The sequence below is a fragment of the Pinus tabuliformis genome, chromosome Q, assembly GCF_031772625.1.
Source record: "Pinus tabuliformis cultivar Carrire ecotype Pingquan chromosome Q, CPIR1, whole genome shotgun sequence".
Taxonomy (NCBI): domain Eukaryota; kingdom Viridiplantae; phylum Streptophyta; class Pinopsida; order Pinales; family Pinaceae; genus Pinus; species Pinus tabuliformis.
In genome coordinates, this window is record NC_142296.1 from 1,307,892,098 (window position 1) to 1,307,902,672 (window position 10,575).

Sequence of the window (10,575 nt, forward strand, 5' to 3'; positions counted from 1 at the left end):
GCTCCTGCTATCCAGCCCAGAGACTTGAGCATTGTACAGGGACGTGCTGTAGGAGTAGCTCATTACCTTCTGGGTGGAATCGTCACAACATGGGCGTTCTTCCTGGAAAGAATTATTGCAATAGGATAAAGGCTAGGAGGATTTGAAAGGTATATGGCATCAAGATTTCCAAAGTTTAGCCAAGGCTTGGCCCAGGACACAACTACTCGTCGTATTTGGTTCGGTATTGCGACCACACATGAATTTTGAGAGTCATGATGATATTACCCAAGAACGCCTTTATCATAAAATTTTTGCTTCCCACTTTGGTCTGTTGGCAATAATCTTTCTGTGGACCTCTGGTAATTTGTTCCATGTGGCTTGGAAAGGCAATTTTGAAGCATGGGTACGCGATCCCTTACATGTAAGACCCATTGCTCATGGAATTTGGGATCCTCATTTTGGTCAACCAGCTATAGAAGCCTTTACCCGAGGAGATTTGTACCTGGTAGTGTCTATGGTTTATGTAGTTATGGATAAGATCCTATTGCTGTGGGACAAGATCAGAAACCCAATTAGTTCTTCGAATAATGACATAGGAGAATGGGATCAGAGAAAATAGGAATCTTCTCCAAGATTGCTTAGTTATTCTCCTCATCTCTCCTCCCTACGGTCTGTCTCTATTTTTCGGATCATTTGGACAAGGAATGGAGGGAATGGCATGTATATAGTACACGATATAGCATATCGGGGATCGTTCAACAAGTTGATCTGTTCGAGTGCTTATGGAGTCACTCCCTATTTCAATTTTATTCCAATCTAGATCTAAATGAACATTTTATCAAGAATATATAAGGGAGAAGAAGGATAAAAGGCTCCAAAGGGGTATTAATTTTTGAATCAATAAGTAAACTTCATGTTCAAAAATATATGGACCTAAAGATTCATCTTGACCAATTGAACTTTCTCAAATTGTTTCTTCTTAAAGACCAAAAATATCTGTGCCAGAATGACGAATGCTAAGAATAATAAAAGACCTTTAACACATAACGGATCTTGAAGTACTATCTCTGCATCTCCTTGACCAAATCCACCCAAATTAGGGTTATTCATTAATGGTTGATCAAGGTCCTATAATATGGAGATTTTTCATTATGAAGGAACGAACTAGATTGCCCTTTGATAATTTACCCTTTTATAATAAAGTGATGGATAAAACTGCCATTAAAAAGCTTATTAGCAGATTAATAAATCACTTCGGAATGACATATACATCACATATCTTGGATGAAATCAAGACTTCGGGTTTTCAATAAGCTACTAATACAGCTATTTCATTAGGAATTGATGATCTTTTAACAGCGCCTTCCAAAGGATGGCTCATCCAAGATGCGGAGCAACAAGGTTCTATTTCGGAGAAACATAATCATTATGGGAATGTACACGCAGTGGAAAAATTACGTCAATCGATTGAGATATGGTATGCTACCAGTGAATATTTAAGAAAAGAAATGAATCCAAATTTTAGCATGACTGATCCCTTAAATCCAGTACATGTGATGTTCTTCTCAGAAGCTAGGGGAAGTACCAACCAGCGTTACAATAAGATCCATAATTAAGGACTTTGGAAGGTTGATGGGTATTGGGTTTGATTTGAAGGGCGAGTCTTGAAAGTCTTGATGGATTTGATTCTTTGTCTGTTTAATCACAACGCCTGTGTTAGTATTATCAGTCAAGTGATGATCCAATCTATTCTTCCGCTATATGATCGGAAAAAATTTGGATCGATCAAATTTAAATATCTGTCGAAGGAACAACAGAAAAACGGATAATATTAAGTACTAAATATTTGCTCATTTATCTGATGGAAGATTATGCGAAGTTTTTGTAAAAACATGAACTATCAGAATCTAAATGTGCATATAGAATATTTTCTTCTATTTTTTGGCTTACAAAATAAAAGGGGAGGAAAAACACCTTTTATTCATTTTCTCCCATTAGGAACAAACCCTATCAAAAGTTTTATAGGTTTTTTTTTTATGAGTGATACTGCCCCTTACTTGTCTGCTCTTCCTTCTTTAGGAATTTTCAGTATAACGTACAAAATAATCTTCAAATTACGAAGGAATTGACAAATAGGACAAGATCATAAACCCAATTAGTTCTTCGAATAATGAAATAGGAGAATGGGATCAGAGAAAATAGGAATCTTCTCCAAGATTGCTTAGTTATTCTCCTTATCTCTCCTCCCTACGGTCTATCTCTATTTTCCAGATCGTTTGGAAAAGGAAAGGAGGGAATGGCATGTATATAGTACATGATATAGCATATCGGGGATCGTTCAACAAGTTGATCTGTTCCAGTGCTTATGGAGTCACTCCCTATTTCAATTTTATTCCAATTTAGATCTAAATGAACAATTTATTAAGAATATATAAGGGAGAAGAAGGATAAAAGGCTCCAAAGGGGTATTAATTTTTGAATCAATAAGTAAACTTCATGTTCAAAAACCTATGGACCTAAAGATTCATCTTGGCCAATTGAACTTTCTCAAATTGTTTCTTCTTAAGTACCAAAAATATCTGTGCTAGAATGACGGATGTTAAGAATAATGAAAGACCTTTAACACGTAATGGATCTTGAAGTACTATCTCTGCATCTCCTTGACCAAATCCACCCAAATTAGGATTATTCGTTAATGGTTGATCAAGGTCCTATAATATGGAGATTTTTCCTTATGAAGGAACGAACTAGATTGCCCTTTGATAATTTGCCCTTTTATAATAAAGTGATGGATAAAACTGCCATTAAAAAGCTTACTAGCATATTAATAGATCACTTCGGAATGACATATACATCACATATCTTGGATCAAATCAAGACTTCGGGTTTTCAACAAGCTACTGATACAGCTATTTCATTAGGAATTGATGATCTTTTAACAACGCCTTCCAAAGGATGGCTCGTCCAAGATGCGAAGCAACAAGGTTCTGTTTCAGAGAAACATAATCATTATGGGAATGTACACGCAGTGGAAAAATTACGTCAATTGATTGAGATATGGTATGCTACGAGTGAATATTTGAGAAAAGAAATGAATCCAAATTTTAGCATGACTGATCCCTTAAATCCAGTACATGTGATGTCCTTCTGAGGAGCTAGGGGAAGTACCAACCAGTGTTACAATAAGATCCATAATTAAGGACTTTGGAAGGTGTTTATGCCTCGAAAATCGTTGCAACAACATTGTGGGATAACCACCGTGTCCGGACCTTAAAGCAGCTCCCTTTCCGTTTGGTGTGGTGGCTCCGACTGTTCAACTAGGTCCAGTTACCTTCTCCCTATTGCTATTGATTTATAATGTATCTTTAACTACCAATAGACAGGGACATCAGATCACTTCTTCTTGTTGATCAGGCAAGAGAATGACCCTTAAGCTAATTTGGGTTCAGCGAAGCCACAACTAAAGTTTTTCGTCTTTGAGGAGAGGACTTAAAAGAATGCAAAATTACTCTAAATGCAAGCTTATTCTATGATGCAAACAAAAGAAACTAATCTTAATCCTATCTTAATTAGGTAGATATAGATCTAACCCAACTAAGAGCAAGATAATTAAAATATTGGGATTTAAACATGCTTTGCTTATAATGAATATCATGTTAATGAAGTAATTCAATTAACTGATATTGTGGATATCAAAACAAATCCTATTGAGACCTTTTAACTGAAATAATAAATCAATAACATTCAGGAAGTAGTTCACAAAAATGATATTAATTATTAAATCAATAAATCTAATAATTAAACAGTAATATGTGGAAATAGTTCACAGCACATTACTATTCAATAAATCAGTTTTATAAGACAGATTTATGAGTAAGTAGTTACTCGAAAATGAGAAATTAATCCATAAAAACAGAGATACATAATAACAAGATTGAGACAAATTACTCATTTTAACAATAGTGCAAAAACATGAACAAAATGACACATTCTTGTTACCATAAAAATAAAACTGATATTTGAAATAGTAGTATTAGAAATACCAATTTATTGCATCCATTTCTCTGTCCTTGGTCTCCAACAGCCCTTTACATTGCTTGAACTTCTACTTTCAAAGCTTAAGCGACAATAGTGCAAACTTTGCCCTTTATGGATAATTCAAACTACAAAAGGAAAATCCTCAATAATCCCCAGATCTGAGATTTCTCTCCTCTCTCCTACAACTCTAAATTCCTATAACAATAGTGCTTTCAAAAGTCTAAAATTGCAGAGGAGAGCAGCCCCTTTTACATTCTGCAATCTGTTATTTATAATATTTGTGAAGGAATTTTGGAGAGGGGAGTTTGTTGAAGAGAAATCTGCCAAATATAATTTTACTTGCTCTAATTCTGATCTTTAATTGCTGGAGCATTCTCATTGCTTGAAATCCCTTTCTCCATATCTTTTCCACTGCTTTCCTCCAAAAGAAATCAAAATAAATTAAAATGCAATCAAAATATCATTTCTGGCAATTAAATCAAACCCAATCAAATTCTATTTAAATAAATAATTGAAAATAAAATATAAGCTCTGTATTGATGCTTGGAAGGATTTGATTGGCAAAGGATATCATTGGCCAATGGATCTGCAATTAGAAGAGGCTTTGGATAAATGAAATTGAAGAAAATAACTCAGAAAATTGATTTTGTTTTTCAAAATTCGGAGCCTGATCTCCTACCTGATTTTTGACCCAATAAATGAGTAAATCTGTTGGTGAAACCTCCTGCAAAATGTTCTCCTTGATTTTCTCTTTCCAATGAGCCATCCTGGGCCTCATTTGGCCAAGTATAACTCAATTTATGAGCCTCCAAAGTTGATGGATCAAATCTGATGTAAATGTGGAAATTCTGTTGCTGGGCTAAAAAAAATCAAAATTCTCATTAAAAATTAAATCCTAAATTAGAATTCTAATTAATTCTAAATTAATTGTTAATTTATAAATTAAACTAATTATTAATGAACTATTTATTAATTTAACTAACTAATATCTAATTAACTATTTATAACAAATTTAATCTAATTAAAAACTAATTCTAAATGATATTTAAATCTAAATTAGTCAAATTAATTAAATATCATAAATTAATTAATATGATTAATTTAAAATTTATTAATTAAATACTACATATTAATTTAAATAATATAATATATTACATATTATTTTAAATAATATAATATATTACATATTACATATTAATATAAACTAATTAATATATATTAACTAACCATGTTACCATACTCCACTCATATGTATGAGTTTTTTTTGAAAACTATATTAACCCAACACAAAACAAGTTAATGCCTTTTACCTTTTTCGCAATCGGCATATCGGCGTCCTAAGAAATGTGTTATTTTAAAGTCCCGATGCGATAAACCATTTATCTCCGATGCGATATATATATATATATATATATATATATATATATATATATATATATATATATATATATATATAACTTTTGTTTAATTAGTGATCGGGTTTTGTTTAATTGGTGATCGGGTATATAATGGGTATCGGCAATCAGCAAATCGGGATGTGTCGTATCGGGGTTCATTAAAATGTGTCATATATGAAACTTGCGATGCGATATGTTTTTTGATTTTTTATATATTAAGTTTTAGTTTAATTAAATTAATTATATTTTAAATGATAATTAATTTAATTAATCTGAGATTTAATATTAAAAAATCAATTTTGATTTTGAGTTTTTTATGAGAGTTATTTTATAAACTACAACTATTTTTAATAAAATGAAAAATAAATTATAGCCACTTTGAAATTATGATTTTTTGAGATTAATAATTTATTAGAGTAAATTACTAAAATCCGATTGCTTCATGATTTGGCTATACGAAAAAAATGTTAGTAAAAACTCACTACGGGTTAACATTTAAAATGAATGCATTATTGAACTAATTTATCTACAAAATGCAATATTGTACATTTTACGCAATTTTAACCCAGGCTACATAAATAATCAGACTTTCAAAGGAGTGTCATTTTCAAACCAGTTGACCAAATGAGACCAAACAAGCGTCAATGTGAAGCTTATAAAAAATCGATTCTAACAAAGAAATCAAAACAAGAATCCAAAGAAAACTAAAAATTAACGAAAGCGTAGGGCAATTAACTAAAATAAAAATCCAAAAAGGTGCTTAGCCAAAATTTTTATAGAAATGGTCCCCATTATTTGAAGTGAAGAAGTCAAAAATGGGGGGTTGTGTTTTTACCACAACAATGGCGACACGCGGGAGAAGAACCAGCTATCTCTGTTTGATATGAATGAGATTTTCCTAAAATTAAAGTAAAAATAATTTAAAGAAGAGAGAATTATTTTTTGGAATGCTTGACTAGGTTCATTAATCTTAATAAAAATAAGAATCATCTGATTGTAATTTTCTTAAAATTCCTCTTACATTAAAATATTTCAAAGCTCTACATCAGTCCTTAATTAGTTGTAGAGATAAAGCAGGGGTCACTTTACAGCTTAGATTTTAGAATATACTCATTTGTCACAAGTAGAGCCACTGTTGCTAGCAAACATCTATAGTCTCGGCAGGGTTACTTTTTCAATCATCAATGATTCAGAATCCCATCTTTAGAAGAATTATTGACCTAGAGATAAATCCATTTATATATGTATTACTTTTTATTTTTTTATTTTTTATTAAATCTTAAAAGCCATTGTCCTAGTATGGTAAGCAGATAGTTGACAATGCCATTCACTAGTTAAAATTGGACTGAACAAGCTGACTCGTGAAGAGACCCCTTGTCTTATAATTGTTTGCAATCATAAGCCATTACCCTGGTTTGTTTAGTAGTATTGGTAATGTCAGCCTATTTCTCCCCTATGATCATGGTAAGCAGGCTCATGATGAGACCTCTTATCTTCTAAGTTTAAATATATTTCAGGATTATCCTCTAGAAAAATAAGACTCTTTAGGACAGGGAGAATCATTGACTCCTTAAGAGTTAAGAATGACAATTTCAGAGTTAAAGGTGCTTTGCTGTAAAGTGTCTTTACTTGGTTTAAAATAACTTTTCTTGACTGATGATAGAACTCTGAAAGATCCTAATAAAATTTTGAAATCTCAAAATGATTACAATTTGATGAAAAAGAAATTTTCAGATTTTATGATACTTTGCCAACTTCTCTTGATTGGTAATCTCTTCCATAAATATGTTTACTTTTATAATAAGAAAATCAAACTTTACAAAGAGATTTAAGAAAATGCCAATAGGTAACTATTAACAATTTTTCTCCATGAATGTTGACCACAGTTAGGTAATAAATAGGCCTTCCATATAAATAATGGCAAAGTCACCAAAATCAAAACTGAAAACCAAAAGAAAAGAAGTCTTATGCTAAAGTGAGAAAAGAAATCAGCAATAAAAATAAAAACAAAGAAATCTCTAAAAATGGGAAGGAAAATCCAAGTTTCGCATGATAAACTCAAACAAGAATGTTTATACCAATGTCTCCAACAATATGAAGAAAAAGAAAATAAGCATGTAATCAATCCTTCTTATGTTGAGATCTAGAAACATACCTTGCAGAGTTGTAAGTGTTTTAGGCTTTTTGGATAGCAGGGACAATAAAATTCAGCCACCATGAAAACTTTCTGTCTGATATTAATTTTCTTGTTTCAAAGCATCATCTTAATTGTTTTCCAATGAAAGGAATGCTAAAGAAACAAACTAAAGGTTCAGAAAATTCCTGGTGTAGTTGTTTCATGGAAGATCATCGCTGCTTCATGAAATTAAGCCAGGAGAAGAGTATGGACTTCGAAAATATGATCTGTCAGAGGATTGAAAGCTTTAAATGGAGAGCTGCAAAACAGAGTTTTATATCAACATAATTTAAAAAACAAAAATGGATCTAGAATGATGAAATGGAAATTAATGAAAGTGGGCACATAAATCTTACCATTGGATAATTGCTTTTGATCTTACCTGAAAAGTATCAATTTCTCCAAACTAGCTGACTCCTTATTTTAATTAACATTAAAAACTTGAAGAAGTCAAACTAACCAAAATCCTATAACCCAAAATCATTGTTTATTTTATTTAAACTAAAGCAAGCAGTAAAATGTCAAAATAGAATGATTAGTGCTCAGGGGAATTGAAATAAAAGAAATGTATCAGAGATGAGAATGAGAATTTGAAGTAATAAGTATTCCTCAAAATATTATATGTTTCATACAAACTCCATGATTTGATAAATTGTTCAGAATCAAGACCAAATCCAAGATAATAAAATTTAAATATGAAGATAGAGGTCTTGAATTCCATTTTAAATTATGGAATTATATATTTAAAACTTAAAATGTATGAGAAATTGAAATGATTTTTGTATGCTGCAAATTTCCATCAATTGCCTTTTTCCCATAGTGGTTACCCAAGCTCGTTTTAACACATCGCCTCATCGGATGATCCACACAACATGTTTCTTCACCATGCTTGAATTTGCAAAACTTCACTTTTATTGCTATGCCATATATTGATTAAATGTTAACGATTTAGAGGCATGCATTGGAAGTTCTCGCATCAAAGGTTGCAACGGCGAATCGCCTATATGAAAATATGCGCATAGAAATTGTGCTATGAGATGGAGTGATGACATCATTAAAGAAAGATTATATCGGGGGTCGGGGCATATTTACACTGTGCTTCCCACATCGTGCATCGCACATCGCAGAATCAGAAATTTGATGTAAGCATAAATAATAATGTGACGAAGCGATTGCGATATCGGCGATTGGCAAACTTTTGGTACCCGATATAACATGATATGATTCTTGCGATGCCGATATGCGATGAAGAGTGGACCCGATAACTTTATGATGAAAATTTGATAACATATCGGATCCGAGACATCGGCCCTTTAAAAGTTATGCTCTTACCATTATTGCGATTAAACGGACGCGATAATTTTATGACTTTGATTTGAATTTTATATCGGGTCCGGGATTATGTGTTTATCGCAACATCGGTAAAGTCGATTATTGGCGATTTCACAATAATGGAAGTATACTTCAACTGCAAAGCTCTGATATGCGAAATGCGATATGGCATATGAGTAAGATAATACATCGGAGGTATTTTATGAACAATTTGTTATCAAAAGAAATGCTAAGAAGTACTTCCGATGAAATCTTATGATGCGAATGGTCTTATGATATTCCTGGAATTTGAATTGGATTTTCTAAGTGAATAACAGCAAAATTAAAAAATGTTTAAATTCTAATGCATCACAAATAAAATTTCCCTGAGCCTATTGCAAATTTGAAATGGGTTTACTGCTTACTTCAAGTTTTTGAAAACAAATGAAAACCTGTAAATAAAACAGAACACGAATCAAAAATAAACTAAGGAAAAGAGAAACTAATAAGAGATGAGAACGAACTTGCAAATGCGTACCTGGAAGGAAATTGTTTGCGAATTTTACCTTACGAATCTTCAAATTCTTCCTTTGATTTATCAAAATTTTGACTTTGTTCAAAATCATCTCATCATTTATTCTAAATCTAAGTGTGCAATCAGCCTAAATAAAATCTGTTTATTTATGTCCAGGGAATATAAAACTTAACAGAAATAAATATTAAGTTATGCTTCCCTTTGGAAGTGAAACAACAATTTATTACCTCTGCTCATTCCAAATTAATCTTGAGAAAAATCTGTATTGTTATAGTGACTGTTCAATGATGCTTTCAGTAAATAAAGATGATGCATTTTACAGCATCAGATAATAAACTAAAGATTAGAATGAGATTAAGCCACTAATTGTGGAAAAATATCAAAACAGATTTGAATGTGTGCACTTGGCAAAATGGACATCCTTAAAATCAGCTTTTAGCAAACTCCGAGGAAGATAATATGAACTTCATATGATTACCATGAATGGTTATACTGACTAATAATGATTGAATTAGAATTAAGCTTATCATGCACAGTCATACATTTCATGGGATAATGGGATCATGAAGCTTTTATATTCTCAAATCCCTACCATATAAATTTAAAAAGAAAATCTTAGAAGGAAATCCCGAAATGAAGAAAAGTGGCTTTGAGGCAATTGATACCAAGTGCAACTATAATTGAATTTAATCAAGAGATTATTCAGAATAGGCAGAGTAGAGGTATTGCTGTAAGAAATTAGAAAAAAGAAAGAAAGAATTAAAATTTTCTGATAGGGAAAAATGTTTTCACTGAACATGTATGAGAATGGCTGATTGCTTTGTTTTATTTTTAATCTACAGAACTGTTGAAAATAAATTAACTACATAAAACAAACAAACTAAATTAATTCTACTCCTATTCTAACCATATACATGAAAATGACTAGGTATAGTCATATTTCCAGTGTAACCATTTTCTTATTTTTATTCCCGCGTTTATGTACAGTTCAAATGTTAGTAATAAAAATACAGATTTGACTAAACTAAGGAAAATAAATATGGAATCAGAATGTACAGTTATTGTTAGGAACTTAATTAAAGTCTCTCTCTCCTGAAATTTCCTTTCTAATTGACTACCAATCGGATCATAAAAAT